Below are 16,026 nucleotides of genomic sequence, written 5' to 3'. Positions count from 1 at the left end.
TAAGGCAGCTGTTTAATCTCAGCCTTACCACAGGATACGTGCCCAATGAGTGGCGTACGGCAACTGTGGTCCCACTCCACAAAGGCGGTACCTCTACGGACCCTGGTAATTACCGCCCCATAAGCTTAACAAGTCTAGTCTGCAAAGCTATGGAGAGTATCATAATGGAGCTCATAAACAAAGATATAGGGGACTTGCAGACATTGGACCCGACCCAGTTTGGCTTTGTCAAGGGAAGATCATGCCTTTTGAACTTGGTTGACTTCTTCGAAACAGTCACCAAGGCCATTGATGAGGGAAAGGCAGTCCATACAGCCTACCTTGACCTTGCAAAGGCTTTCGACACAATACCCCACTCGGGTATTGTAGAAAAACCAGCTTAAATGTAAACCCATATGTCACAAGATGGGTTGCAAACTGGCTTAAGGACAGAACCCACAGGGTTAGAGTTGCTGGCGCTGTGTCAGACTCCAAGCCAGTCACAAGTGGTGTCCCACAGGGCTCGGTCCTTGGCCCCCTATTGTTTGGCATCTACTTCTCAGAAGTACAGGCCAACATGGGAGGACTTTGGCTGACAAAGTTTGCAGATGACTGCAAACTGGGCGCCATAGTGGAAAGTGCATCGGACACGGATATCCTTCAGAAGGGACTCACGGAAACAGATGGCTGGTGCCAGAGCCATGGCCTGAAGTTGAACGCCAAAAAATGTATAGTCATACCCTTCGGGAAAAACAAGGTAACCCCAAGCTACCATATAGGTGGCAATCCACTAAGCACAGAAGAGGTTATCAGGGACCTGGGGACCCAGGTTGACAGTGGCCTTTCTTTTGACACTCACATTGCTAAAGTGGTTAGAAAGACCTTCTACATTGCCCACCTGATCATGAAGGGATTCACATCCAGATCTAGTGAGGTCATTGTTCCCCTGTACTCTTCACTTATCAGACCAATGATCGAGTACAATGCCCCATTCGGGATGTATCTCACCCGACATCTGCAGCAATTGGAGAGACCCCAAAAGTTCCTCACCAAAAGGATAAAGGGACTCCAAAATCTGTCATATGCTGCCAGATTGAAGAAACTCCATCTCTATTCAGTCGCATACCGTCTGCTCAGAGGTGACATGTGCCTGACATACAAGGCCATGTCCAACCCGGAATTAATGGACATGCTCCACCTCAAAAAATCCAAATCCACCAAAACCACTAGAGCAAGCGACTTAAACCTTAGCACGGATATAAATAGGACGTGCTGGAGGGATAGATTTATCACTCAGAGACTCCCTATGCTGTGGAATAAAATCCCGGTCCATGTGAGGCAGAGCACCTCGCTGACTCTGTTCAAGAGAAATCTAGACCTGTGGATGGGAGATCGTAGGTTTACCCCAGGAATCATCTCTGTGTCACTGCTGGACAGAGGCACAACAAACTAATGGGCACAGTATTTTTTCATATAAGGGGTGGCGTAAACCACAATAATTTGGGCTAGGCTTATAAATGCCTTAGGGCAGATAGCCTAGTATAAACCTATGAACCTATGAACCTATAAGACAAAGAATCTCTTAACCATTCTCACATGCCCAAACCCACTACCAGAAAGTCATATATGCCTAAATAGAAAATATTTTGTTTGGTGCCTTTCACCATCAGGATCCCTTTTCAGCAGGAGCTCTCTTGGCTCTCTCTAATTTGTGTGAACTTCTCCATTCTAGCTTGGCATATTCTTCATTTAAACCTCAGCTGTCAGCAATCTCTACTTTTCTGCCCTTGAATACTTTTGTTGTCTTGGTTTGAGGTCAAGCAGTTTCTTAAAGCCATCCTTTATATCAAGTCTCCAAAAAAGCCTATTTACTTTCTTGGGACTTTAAAATTTTGTACTTAAAATTGACTCGGGCTCCTTTCAAACCTACTAGTTCAGCTGCTTTGCAACTTTATAATTGGAAGGCTGGTTTGCTATTGACTCTTACTTCTGGCAAGAGAGTGTCTGAACTTCAGGCCTTTGACTATTCCTCATTTTTTAATTTTTCAGAGAGACAGGGTGTCTCTTTGTGATAAACCTTCTTTTATGCCCAAGCCAAGGTGGTTAATGAGTTGTCCCTTATTCAATCTATTCAACTTCCTTCCTGTTTTTCTTCTCCGCAGCCTGCCAGTGAGAATGTTCTTCACACCTTGTACCTGCATAGACAGCTCAGGTATTATTTGGATAAAACAAAGGTTATTCACACGTCTGAGCTATTTTTGTTTCTCTTTTCAAGCAGTCTGTCTCCTCCTGGATCTCTAAGCCCTTTTCCTTTTGTTTTTCTTTAAACTGGAAATATTTTCTGTCTGTCAAGGCACATTTTACTAGAGTGGTTGCCTCTTCTGGTGCATTTTTCAAAGGTTTGGATATCAATTTCTTCTTTGATGCTGCTACTTGGTTCTTTGTTCATACCTGCTACTAAGGATTATAAATTTGATGAATTTTCCAGGGCCAGGGCAGGTTTAGCAAGGACTATTCTGCATGGGTTTGTAGAGGGCTCTTCTGTGCCTTTCTCCTCCCTTCTTAGCTCTTGTACTCTCTCTTCTGTGAAGAATACTGCAACAGTGATATGGAAGGACATTTTACAGTTATGTAAAACTACCATAACAATAGAGGTCCTTCTCTTCACTGTTGCAGTATTCAGTCCTTCCCTCTGTGTTATATCTCTTACCTTTGTGTTTTGTAATCCTCCTTGCCAAGGGGTTCTTGCTTTCTTTTCCTTGTGAACATTTTTCTTCTGGATGTGCATGTTTTCCTTTGTCTCTACGGATGTTTTTTTCCTCATGGGGCAATTCAGTTCTGAGTATTTGCTTCTGTATGTCATCTTTATGCCCTACACACTATGCAGAGAGATTATGTGTGTTGTACAGTGCCTATAAGATCTAAAGGCTTTGGTGTACTGGCTGGACATTGGGGCTGTTCTTTACAAGAGATCCGTTCAGTGAAGAATACTGCTAAAGTGAAGAAAAAGACGTCTACTGTTATGGTAAGATTTTACATAACTGTGTTTTATCTCACTATCAAAGTTCAGCTAGCTGTCATATATTTATTTATTTAGTTTTACTCTGGAGAAGATTACACGCTTTAAGCCCTTCTTAGGCTATCCAAGGCTGTAGGGGTACTTTCCTTCTCTGCCCACCTCGCATAGATCCTTTTCTGCCATCGGATTTCACCATTGATCTGATGTTGTCATTTTTCATTCATTCCTCGAGTGATGTGTCGCTGATCTGACTTTGGATCCTGCTCAGTTGCTTTTACCAGATTCACGGATCCAACTCTTGAGCCTCCTCCCTTTTATCCATAGTGCTCCATCCCCTTAGTATGTCTCAGATCTTGTTTGCCGTCTTATCATTCACACGAGGATCGTGTGCCATCGAACTTCAGGGAGCAAACTAGGTCTTCATTCCATTTTGTGAGTTTTTCAAAAATTTTTCTGCTAATCTTTATCACCCTTCCTCTCTCAAACTGTTCTTACAGTTTTTGGGTTTCTCTCCCTTAGCATGCTCTTTTTTCTTGATAAAGGCTTACCCTTAAAATGGTAGGAAGGTAAATACCATTGTTGGCTCTCCTTCTAATTCCTTTCATACCCCCATACAGGGTATTTTTCTCAGTACAACTGTTGGTATCTTAACTTAATGTTTAAATTAAAAAAAAAAAAAATACTTTACTTACACAGAGAAATGAAAGCAAGCTTGCAGGCTTAAAAAAATGCACTTGCTCTGGGCATAAGATCCCCAGTTCTCATGCCCACAGTGATTGTGTTTATTGGCAGGGCAATGCCCATCTGGACGTACAGTGCAGTATTTGTGCAGGGTTTAATTCTAGGTTATTGAGTGATGGAATAAACAAATTAGTTTTGAGGGGGTCTGTTGCCTCCTCCTTATTATTCATTGTCTGCTGGGGCTCAGACCCCTCATAAGTCTGACAAAGGGAAGCTTTACTTGTCTCCCAAGGAGAAGTACTCCAGGAAGTGGTCCCCGATCATTCTCCCAGATTGGATCTGACAGTTGAGCCTCCAACCAAAATATTAAAACAGTCTGATCCGATCTCCTTGGACCTTAGCTCTTCTAAGGCTGTCGCCTTGGACCCGGTCTCCACGCTTCACTCCAGAGCTGTTATCTCCTTGGCTTCACTCTCTTTTCCTACAGAAAACTTTTAGAAAACTTTCCAGACCACCTTCAACCAGTTCCTCTTTTAGGTCCTACAGGAGCCTATCCAAAGCAGAGATGGATAGAATGATGAGGAAGCTCCTCTGAGCTCAGATACAGATGGGGGTGATCCTGTCTGTCTCCCATCAGACCCGTGAGCCTGCCCTCCACCTAGCCTCAAGTGACATCTTTCTCTGATTTGACTTGTGGTTTCTGAGCCCTTAGATCGAAGATCTTCGAGAGTGCCCTCGGCGGATCTAAAGACTGTTTGTTCTTTCACTTTGACCACATTCCTGAGGCACTCACTTCCAGGCCTTTTGGAGGGCTGACTCTGAAGCTGTCTGAGCCATCCTTGCCCCTGGGAACCTCTGCATTGGACAGCTCGGGTCACACTCCCTCCTCAAGACAGGGATCTTTGGGGTGTTGGCACATGACAACACAGGTTGCTTTGGTTCTTGTGTGGCCAGCTGCAGTTTCCTCTGGACATTCTGCCTTACAGAGAGTGGGGACACCCTTGCTTCCATCAGATCGCATTTGTGTTCCACCATTGAATTTGAATTTGAGCTCTGAAACTCTGTGGTCTATACCACCAAGACAGCTAACCCGATCAAGCCTTCAGTCAGTCCTTCAGGATTCTCCTGTCACTTCCGATACCTCAGCAGACCATGCCACTGATGAGGTCTCTAGGAAGAGAGGATGTAAAAAGAAATACGAAACCCCCTCAAGAATCTCTCACCAAGGACACTAACTACAGTGAGGGGAAGGGGATCCCCCAAATCTCCATCTGACGATGTCTTCTTTGGAGAGATTCTGGAGCTTCTCAAGCAAAAAGGTGGATGGCCTTCGAACTACTTTCCCAGGAGGAATCTGTGATCTGATATTGTTAATCCTTGTTCATTCCTTATGCATGGGTATCGGTTCCGAGCTCGGAACCGAGCCGGCCATTTTCTAAGCTCGTGTCAGCTTCAAACTCTCGAGCTAAACTCTTACCCACAATCCCCCTCTCCCTGTTACCTCAGATTTAATTTGCCGCGTTGCCATCCGGTCGTGTCAAGCTACTTCTCTTGAGCTAAGTACAGTCCGTTGTTGTTTAATTGCTTTACAAATTACTTTCCTGTCAGAAAAGTTGATATTTTATTGTCTCTTCCACTATCGCATCTAGCGTTCATAATTTCCTCAGGTTTTTTTCTGTCCTTTACTTGCCATTTTTACCGCAAGGTAATTTTCTCTTTACCATCGTTTGTAATCTTTTTTTCCTTTCTCTTTCATACCTTCGGGTACTGTCCTGTACCATTGTTGGTACTTTTCTATTAGTTAATATGGCAGATAAAAAAGGTAGTCTGGGGTTTAAGCGGTGTTCTGATTGTGGACACAAACTGCCTACTTCTGATGCACACTCTTTATGTGTTTATTGTTTGGGAGCTTCCCATTTATATGTTGAACCACCTTGTACTATTTGTGAGAACTTTTCTAATAGAACTTTGTTAGAAAGGAAAAACAAGCTGATACTGAAGGGACTTCTAAAAATCTCCCTTTTCAGAGGCTGTTTCTGGGTCAGAGGTCTCAACCCCTCCTAAAGCCCATAAGAAAATGGATGTTTCTACTAAGGCTGAATCCTTGTCTTTGTCCCCGGCTGGGGCCTCTCACCAACCAAAACCTAAAAAGGCTAAAATTTTGGCTCCGGAGCTTTCTCAGTCAGCCCCAGTAGTTTCGGTGCTCAGACCTTCAGCACCGAGGCCTTCGGCTCCATTTGTGATTTCGGCAACATCCTCTCCTGCAGCCTTCTACATATCGGCACCGAGGGGCTCCTCTGTTCAGACCATTACCAGTGTATCGGCACCGACCGTTCAGTCGGCGCAGACCTTGACCGCGTCAGCTCTGAGATCTTCCTCTGAACAGTGGCCTTTTATTGTTGACTCCAGTTTTGTCGGTTCCAGCTTCGGCACCAATCCCTTTGTCAGCGCAGACAGTGACATCGGCACCGATGACTTCTTCAGTGCAGACTGCAATAGTTCAGTCTTTCTCTGCACTGTTATCCTCGGTGCGGTCAGATGAGATGGGCACCGAGTCTGCCTCTTTTGTGGACAGGCCTGTTTCTCCCTCAGTCTCTGTGAGGTCCACTAGAAGCCTTTCCGAGCATGATGTGTTACGTCTTGTGGACCAGGCATTCTTGGCCAGAGGTATTCCACCCCTCAGAAACTATCCTTCCTTGGAAAGTGATCACCCATCTCCAAAGACACCTTCTTATTCTCCTCCTTCATTGCCTTTTGAAGTCCATGGATATAATACAGTCTTCCCCTTCTGCGGTTTCCTTTATGGATCTCTCTAAGGAACTGCAGTTGCCTTTGTGGCAGGAAAGTTTTGCTACAACCCAGGATGTCAGCTGTGACACGCATAACTTGCTGCTCCACAGCCATCCAGGGACTCCGGGTCAGCAGGCTGAACCACTTAGGGGAGGAGTGCTCCCTGTCCTAGACATACACTCCTCTCCAGGTGGACCAGCCTTTCAACTGATGGAGAAGGCTTTTGCTGCTGCTGGCGATACCGGACTGTCTATCCCTCCGCCCTCCTCTGGTACACTGGTTTCACAAGTCGCACGTAGCGGACACCGGGTGCAAGGGCCTCATGACATATTTCCTCAGGAATCCCCCTTTCCGTTGTCTTCCCCAGCTTCTCCCACTGAGGAGGTCCACCGGAAAAGTTAGTGTAAGAGGAAACACATGGACTCCACAGTGGAATCCCTCACCGAAGAGACAGATTTCGATAAGGGGGAAGGATCCCCTCGGTCACCCTATGAGGTATCCTTTGGCGATATCTTCGAAATCCTGAAACAGAGAGGTGACTGGTAGTCCTCTAATCCAACCCCTGAGGAATCTGTGTTCCTGCAGGCCTTTCCCCATCCCTCCTGGGTTACTCCACCTGCCGATTAACTTGTCAAGTTCATCGTGCAGCGTGCTTGGAAGGCCCCTGATACCATCAAAGCTATTCCCCGGAGGCCAGATAAGATCTTGCTCCCTCCTACTTCGGATCCCCATTGGTCCAAAAGTCTTCCTGTAGATGCTTTGGTGGTGGCGGCTGCAAAAAAAAGGATCTGGCAGAAGAAGAAAGCCAGACTGTCCATCCGCCTAACAGAGTCCTGGGCCCTGGACAGAATAGGGAAGCGCACCTTTGCTTCAACGACCTTTGCTATCAGGCCCCTAAATTATATGGCACATTTTACCAAGCTTCAAAGAGATCTGGTTTCTGAGCTCTCTGAAACCTTGGCTGATGCAGTGTCTGATGAGGTCTGTGATAAAGTGGCCTCTCAGCTGGCCCACCATTGAGTCTATATCTAACGCCTCTATGCAATTGATATTTCATGCATCAGAAGGAGCAGCTAGAGCTGCGGATTCAGCTGCAGTCTTGAGACGACACGCCTGGATGCGCTTGTGCAACTTCGCGGAACCTTTTAAGTTTTCCTTTCTTAATGCCCCCATTGAGCCCTCCTCATTGTTTGGGCCCAAAGTTAAAAGCACACTGGCCAGATGTGAACAGGATGGTAAGACCCTTTCTGCCGTAGGTGTCCATTATTTTTCCCGTCAGTGTGCTTTCTCCCGAAACCAAAAGAGTGGGAAGATATGGTTCAAGAAATCTCAGGGTCCTTTCCGTGACACACAGGCCGAGTTCTCTCCCAGAGGCAGAGGGGAAACTTGCAGGGAAGACGCTCCTTTCGGAGCAGAGGGGGACCGCGTAACCAGGGTTCCAGGGATTCTTTCCCTGGTCAATCCTACCAGCGCTCCTGAAGAGCAGCCCAACTCCTTTCCTCTGGAGGTGGTTGGGGGACACTTCTCCTTGTACCCTTCTGTCTGACTAACCATCACCGATTCTTGGGTACAAAGGATCATAACCAGAGGTTATATCCCCTTCGATCTTTGTCCAGTCCCTTCAAAAAATCTTTCCAACATTCCACCCAGTCAAAGGGAAGAAGCAGCACTAGAGATAGAAAAGCTGCTAAGAAAGAGTCATCCAAGTAGTCCCTCCAGGCGAGACAGGATCCAAATTCAAGACTGTTTTTGGTGCCAAAGAAAACCGAGGACTGGAGACCAATTTTGGATCTCAGTGTATTGAACAAGTTTGTGAGTACAAAAATTCTGGATGTCATTATACAGTCTATCCTCCCGCTTGTGAAAAAAGACGATTGGATGTGCTCTATAGATCTTCAAGATGCTTACTATCACATAAAATTGGACAGGCCATCAAGAAGATTCCTGCGCTTCCGTGCCGGAGCCAGTCACTACCAGTTCAGAGTACTGCCCTTTGGACTCTCTACAGCCCCCAGAGTGTTCACAAAGTGCATGGCAGTTGTCACAGCTCACTTGCGACTTCAAGGATTCCAAGTGTTTCCATACCTAGATGACTGGCTCATTTCCGCCCCCACCAGACATATACTGGAAAAAGCCCTGGCATACTTTCTCCTCGCTGCTCAAAGGCTAGGCATAACCATAAACTGGCAGAAATCCAATCTCACCCCTTCTCAGTTGACAGAATTCATAGGGGTTATCTTGGACACACAAAACTGCAGAGCTGCTATTCCAGAGCACAGAATTTTAAGGATAAAGCAACAACTAATTCCAATCCTTTCAAAGGAAAAATCCACAGCTCACTCTGTTCTACAGCTGTTGTGTTCCATGGCAGCCTCCCATCACCATTGTTCCCCTGGCCAGGTTTCACATGAGGCTTCTACAATGGCTACTGCTCACCCAGTGGTATCCTCTTCAGCATCCTCTTAAAGTCATGATTCGAGTAACCCACAGGTGCAAACAGGATTTAAATTGGTGGATGACACACAAATCTCTCACAATGGTCTCGCCCCTTCTCCCCTCAGCAACCCAAGGCCACAGTGACCATGGACGCCTCCCTGATGGGGTGGGGGTATGTCAGGGACAGACGGTCCAAGGCACTTAGTCCCAACTGGAGGCCCATCTGCATATAAATGTTCTAGAGCTGAGGGCGGTGCTTCTGCCGTTGCAAGCATTCTACCCCTGCTGCCGTCTGGGACAATTGCAATTCAATCAGACAACATGGCGTTGGTCTGGTACATCAACAAGCAAGGTGGAACCAAATCCTACCCCCTTTGTTGAGAGGCCATGAGGATATGGCAATGGACGATGGCTACCAACCATTTTCTTCTAGCAACGCACATTCCCCGGAGTTCCAACGTGATAGCAGACAGACTCAGCAGGTGCATTCTTCAACCTCACGAGTGGTCCCTGAATCCCATGATAGCGGCGAAGATCTTCCACCGCTGGGGCCGTCCTTGCTTCAACCTCTTTGCATCCCTGACCAACTACAAATACAGCAACTACTTCGGCCTGATTCCCCCTCCGGGACAGTCACCCAGGGACACTCTAGTCCACGTTTGGCCCTCGGGTCTTGTCTACGCATTTCCACTCTTTCCTCTCATTCCCCAGTTTCTGAAGAAAGCCTGGCGTTTGAAGAGCAAGGTAATCCTCATAGCACCATATTGGCCCCGACAGATTTGGTTCCCATTCCTTTGGCCTCACCTACTACATCGACCATGGATTCTCCATCCAATTCCGGAGTTGATCTCACACCCACAGAACCTGATTCATCCCAACCTGAACAGCCTGAAGCTAACGGCTTGGCTACTCCAGTTTCCTTGATTTGCGAGGCAGAATGATCTTTCTTTACCAGTACGTGATATTCTCATTGCTTCTCATAAGTCTTCCACTAGAATTACTTATCTGAGCAAGTGGAAAAGATTTACCTGTTGGCTGAAAGATAAACAAGTAGACCCTTTTTCAGCACCAGTGTCGATAATACTAGACTATCTGGCCGACCTGTTTCAATCGGGTCTTTCGGCCTCTACCATTAGAGTTCATTTGACTGCAATTTCTAATTTCCATGTGGATGTCCAAGATTCCTCTCTTATGTCCAATAAATTGTGCAAGACCTTTATAAAAGGTGTGTATCATCTGAAGCCACCTTTTAGAGAATCTATTAAACCATGTGATGTATCATTAGTTCTACAACCTCTGACAATGGCACCTTTTGAACCAGCCGCTTCTTGCAACCTCAAGTATTTGTCATGGAAAACCTTGTTTTTGGTCGCTATTACTTCTGCCAGATGTATTTCTGAACTTCAAGCTCTATGTGTCAAGAGTCCATACTTGATTTTTCATAGAGATAGTGTCTCTGAGAACTAATCCGTCATTTCTGCCTAAAGTGATCTCTGAAATGTCCATTAATCAAGCCATTGAATTGCCAGTTTTCTTTCCCAACCATTCAAACAGAGGAGGGTATTGCCTGAATACCCTAGATATACACAGGCAAATCCATTTTTACTTAAGCAGGACTAAACCCTTTGGTAAATCTGACCAGTTATTTTTGGCCTTTTCTGGATCTAGATTAGGATCTGCTGTTGCTAAGGTCACATTAGCTAGATGGTTGAAGGACTGTGTGACCTTTATTTACACACAACGTAATATCTCGTTGCCTACTACCATGAAAGCTCATTCAAGGTCGGTGGCAACTTCTGCTGCCTTCCATGCCGGAGCTTCTTTACATGACATCTGTGCAGCTTCAACTTGGGCTACGCCTCATACCTTCATCAGTCATTACAAATTGGATTTGGCCTCCAGGGGAAGAGCATCTTTCGGTTCTGTGGTGCTCAGGAATGTCCTTCCATGAGAGCCTCCCAGGAGTAGAGGTAGCTGGGGACTCTGTCCCATGTGTAAGGAATGAAAGAGGACTAACAATATCAGATAAAGAAGTTATGTCTTACCATAACGTTCCATCTGTATTGTTGATCCTCGTTCAGTCATTACGACTCTCCCTCCTTTCCTTCCCCCTCCTGTGATTTTTAGTGGATCTCACCATCCAGTTCTCTTAGGTTATTTGACCAGAGGTAGCCTCTACCTTCTTTAACTTGCAAACTCAATCTGAGGGAGAGGGGGATTGTGGGTAAGAGTTTAGCTCGAGAGTTTGAAGCTGATGTGAGCTTGGAAAATGGCCAGCTTGGTTCCGAGCTTGGAACCGATACCCATGAGTAATGACTGAACGAGGATCAACAATACAGATGGAACGTTATGGTAAGACATGACTTCTTTTTTCTTGAGGCTTTCAGGTCTGACCCAGCTACGTCTTGGGTGAGTTGATAGACCTGGTTTCGCACTGTGCATGAAAGGAGCCAGGTACCATGTTGCCTATCCCCAGGCGCCCAGTTACGTTCTTGGCTCTGCCGAGGGACAGATCTCACTGGAGCAAGGGAATCCCTGTAGAAGCTTTGGTTGTGGCAGCAGCCACTGGAAAAAAGGTCATAGAGCAGAGCTCATCTGTCCCTCCCCTAACAGGGAGTCTAGGTACTTATACAGATTTACTAAGAGCATTATGCCTCAGCGACCTGTTTTGCAATTGCTGAGTTGTCTGGCACACTTCAGTAAGTTACAAAGAGATTTGATCTTGAAGCAAAATCTCTTTCTGGGTCCGTGTCTCTGGAGGACCAGAAAAACTCATCTTCACATTTGGCCACTCTTCAGCCTATTTCCAGTGCATCTTTGATGCTGTTATCTCATGCAGCTGAGGGTACCTTAATGGCAGCAGGTTTGGGCATAGGCATTAGGAGACATGCCTTAATGCACATGTGCGATTTTTGTGGAGCCCTTCAAGTCTTTGTTCATCAGTACTCCCTTTGATGGATCATCTTTATTTCACATCAAAGAGAAGGAAACTCTCTCCATGAGTGAGCAAGATGGAAAGACCTTGTCTGCCTTTAGAATCCATTTTTCTACCCCTCAGATATGCTATTGAAATCAATGAGGTGGTAAGAAGATTTGCTTTCACAAGTCCCAAGCATCTTTCCAAGATTCATGTGAAGCCTGTTCTCCGTGGGGCAGAAAATAGGACTGCAACAGAAGAAGCCACCCTTGAAGGGCATAGGTGATTTGCAGAAGCAGGGATCTGATGTCAGTTTTCATCCCATCTTCAACTGATGGGTTCAGATCCAGTTCTTGGATCTGACTCTGCTTTTACTAAAGCTTGTTGTACCAAGAACTCTTGAGCTTCTCCCTTACCCATAATGCACCAATCCCAAGTTACCTCAGATCTTGTTTGATGCTTTCAGCAAAAGACGTGGTTGACCTTACTCTCGAGCTTTTTTGAGGTAAATGATTGTTATTATCTTCTGTCTTCCTGTATTGTCTAATGTTTTCTAATATTTATATATTACTTGTCCTTTACCTTCATATGGCATCATATTTCTCATTACCATAGTTGGTAAAATTTGATCTGATGTTAGGTTTCATTCTATCCTCAAGTGATGGGTTCTGACTTAATCCTCTGATCTGACTTTGCCATTCTTAAAGCTCGTGGCAACCAAAAAAACTCTCTAACTTCTCCATTACCCGTACTGCACCAACCCTAAGTTACCTCGGATCTTGTTTGTTGCTTTGCGTGAAAGACGTGGTTGACCATAGCCCTGGAGCATTTTTTCAGTTAAGTGATATAATTATCTTCTAAACTTTCTAAATCTTAATAATTTCTAATTTTCCCTGCTTTTTAAATAGATGCTATCCCTTACCTTCTCTGTCGTACACTGCATACTTATTTTAAATACTATTGTTAGTATTTTTCTTTCCTCTACACTTGGTGTGGCCATTATTAACATTGCTGGTAGTTTTTTTTCTTTTTTCTTGATGTCCTAATAATAAAAAAAAAAAACTGTTCTATCCTGTTTTTGCTTTTTTATAGTGATAGTTATGGTGGAGAAAAGGCCTTGCTGGATTTTAAAAGTGCATTAAGTGTGGGCAGTCTTCTTGTGTCTGATGCCCACACCATGTATGTTTACTTTCTTTGGCCTTTATATCTTCAAGAAGATTGTTCCGTCTCCCGTGGGTTCAACCCAAGGGTGCTTGTAGAAATTAAAAATGAGCTTATTTTGTGAAGCTTACTACTTTCTGCCTTTGGAGAGGTTATAAATGGAGATCATTCTCCCATAAATAAAGTAGAGAGTCAAAAACTTCATCTTTGAAACCATCTACATCATCCACCCTGGTTTTGGAGCAGTCCAAGAAAAGATTTTAGCTTGGTTCGACCTCAGCCTTGAATCCGAAAAAGAAATGGGGACGCCCAGACATAGATCTTTTTGCCTCCCCTCACAACTGCCAACTACAGAAATTCTGCACAAGGACTTATCACTCACAAGCATGGAAAGTGGATGCTCTTTCATTCAGCTAAAAATCAGACAAGAGAAGCCAAAAATGATCCTGATTGCCCCAGACTGGCCACGCCAGCACTAGTACCCAATCCTAAAGAGCTTGTCTCAAGGCCTTTACCTCAAATTCCTCATCTGCTGACTCAACAAAACAGCCAGATTCTACACAGTCAACTCAGAACCTTAAATCTGGCTGCATGGCAGATAATATAGTCACTCAAACCACACCTCTCTCTAAAGCTGTTATGGATGTCATTTTAGAAGCCAGGAGGCCCAGCACTAGGAAATCCTATGCAGAAAAATGGAAGAGATTCTGTGCTTGGAACCAGGCCCAAGGACCCGAACCACTTGTTCCAAGTATACCTCAGATTTTACAATACCTAACCGAGATGCTGGACAAAGGCCTATCCTTTTCATCTATTAAGATCCATGCCTCTGCCATTTCAGCTCATTACAATATGGAACCTCCTATTTTTTCGCATCCACTACTAAGGCAGTACCATAGAGGGGCAAGAAACATAAGACCCCAAGGAGAGCACCATTACCTACTTGGGACCTCAATTTTGTTTTAGAAAAACTCACACTGCCTCCTTTTGAGCCAGCCAATACAGCTGATATAAAATTCTTATCATGGAAAACTGCTCTGCTCCTAGCAATGACTTCAGCAAGAAGAGTCTCAGAGTTACAGGCGCTAATGGCAGTGGAACCTTTCATCATTTTTCATCAGGAAAGGGTCTCTCTAAGGACAAACCCAGTGTTTATGCCAAAGGTGGTTTCCATTGTGGCTCTTAACCAAACTATTCATTTGCCAACTTTCTATCCAAATCCCCAGAATAAAGGGGAGAGACTTCTACACACTTTGGACATATACAGGCAACTACGATTCTACTTGGACAAAACAAAAGCTTTCAGAAAAACTGAGCAGCTGTTTGTAGCTTATGCTGCAGGATCACAAGGAAAGCCCATCTCAAAGCAGTCCATTTTAAAATGGATAGGACACTGCATTCGCTTCTGCTATGCACAACATGGCAAATCAGTGCCCAAGGACATTAGGCCACATTCTACAAGAGCAGCAGCCACTTCAGCAGCTTTTCTCAGAGGAGTACCAAGCAAAGACATTTTAGAAGCTGCAACCTGGAGTTCAGTGCACACCTTCACAAAGCACTACCACTTACCTCTCTACTCTAAATCCAGAGCAGGCTTTGCAACTGCAGTCCTGTAGGGCCTTGTACACTCTCCTAATCCTATTTAGGCCCAGCCACCCAACCTCAGCTTTGGGATTCAACCCAAGTGTAATGACTGCAACATTGAAACACGATGAACATAGTACAGTTGTGTACCTATCATAAATGTAGATGTTAGAGTGTATTCACTGTTGCAGTCCAGGTTACCCTCCCACCATCCCCCTTTTCATTGCTGGGACTTTTCTGTACTTCTCAACTCTATACAACCAATGTGGTGTATTTGCTGGTAGATGAAGGAATTGTTTATTTTAGTAAATGCCGCCTTTTTGGCATATTTTTTTACAGCCTTCCTATTTGGGGGCACCTGACATCTGGGGCAAGAAAAACTGAAGAAAATGGCGTCTGTTGCATCGTTTATACCCCTGGCGAACTGACGTCAGGGAAGAGGCGACATCAACTGACGCCGGACCTAGACTTTGGAACTCGGGCCGACTGCGGGTAGCCTGCCAGCATGATAACCCAAGTGTAATGACTGCAACAGTGAATACACTCTAACATCTACATTTACAGTAAGTACACACCTGTACTTTTCTTGTTCCATCGTATTTCAGAAATGTAATACTTTGTAATCCCATGTTTATTCATCAATTTCTGAGCTGCTGGTTTTCTTCCTGTTGATATCCATCAAGTCCAGTCTCTGTCTCATTTCCAGTGTACTCCTGCTTCTTCTGGTCAACTCTTATACTTTTTTCTATCTCGCAAGCAATTTCCTTTGGAACACTGGAAAAGGTTTCACTGGCAAAGTCTCTCTATGGTGTTAATTATCAAAAGCATAAAATATCAGAATCCCCTTCTGTTTGATAGAAGATAAACAGCCTCAGATTTTTTTTACTTGACTGCAAAGTTGATCGTTTACCTTTGGCTTAAAGTACTGTGGTACCAAGTATGATTTTGTTAATTATAGGCAGTCCATTGTTAACATCAAGTCCCAAAAGCATTTCACCACTTGCTTCAGATCAGACACGTTAGTCCTCCAAGTCCTGTTTCTTTGGGCATCTGTCATTCTTCACATGAGCATTGAAGTGTCCCATTTCAGTTAGAGAAGTCTGTCTGTAGTATCTTAGCAAACACTGCATGCATGGTCTCTAACATGACTTTTAATACTGTAAAAGTTGAACTGACAGTACAGTTCTTTTTATGTAGGTACCTCTGTTTTGGTGGAGTGACCTTCCTACCTTCTGCTCTTCTTTTAAGAGTATTTGATAATGTAGTTAATATTCGGAAGTTTTTCTAGCAGCCGATTGTCATCATTTTAGCATTTGTTGCAAAAAGCTGAAGCTCTGTTGGGAAACCTTTCAGTTAAACTTTGAAAACATAATGTGTGGTTTAGCTTTTTGCTTCACTGTATATTCTGAAGCTTTACTGGGCCTTGCACTTTAAAATTCAGGATCATGCAGCAAGAAAA

The 16,026-nt window shown here is 44.6% G+C and overlaps 1 protein-coding gene across 1 annotated transcript in view; it reads left to right on the top strand.

The window, feature by feature from the left end:
- The window catches only part of LOC122802376 (phosphatidylinositol-binding clathrin assembly protein), a 529,090-nt gene that overhangs the window by 331,594 nt on the left and 181,470 nt on the right, over nt 1–16,026 (top strand). The gene's annotated exons all lie outside the window — the stretch shown is intronic.

The sequence above is a fragment of the Protopterus annectens genome, chromosome 5.part0 (assembly GCF_019279795.1).
Source record: "Protopterus annectens isolate FY-2018-M chromosome 5.part0, PAN1.0, whole genome shotgun sequence".
Classification (NCBI taxonomy): domain Eukaryota; kingdom Metazoa; phylum Chordata; order Ceratodontiformes; family Protopteridae; genus Protopterus; species Protopterus annectens.
Note: the sequence above shows the minus strand (reverse complement) of the source record. Positions and strands in the feature narration are given on the sequence as shown.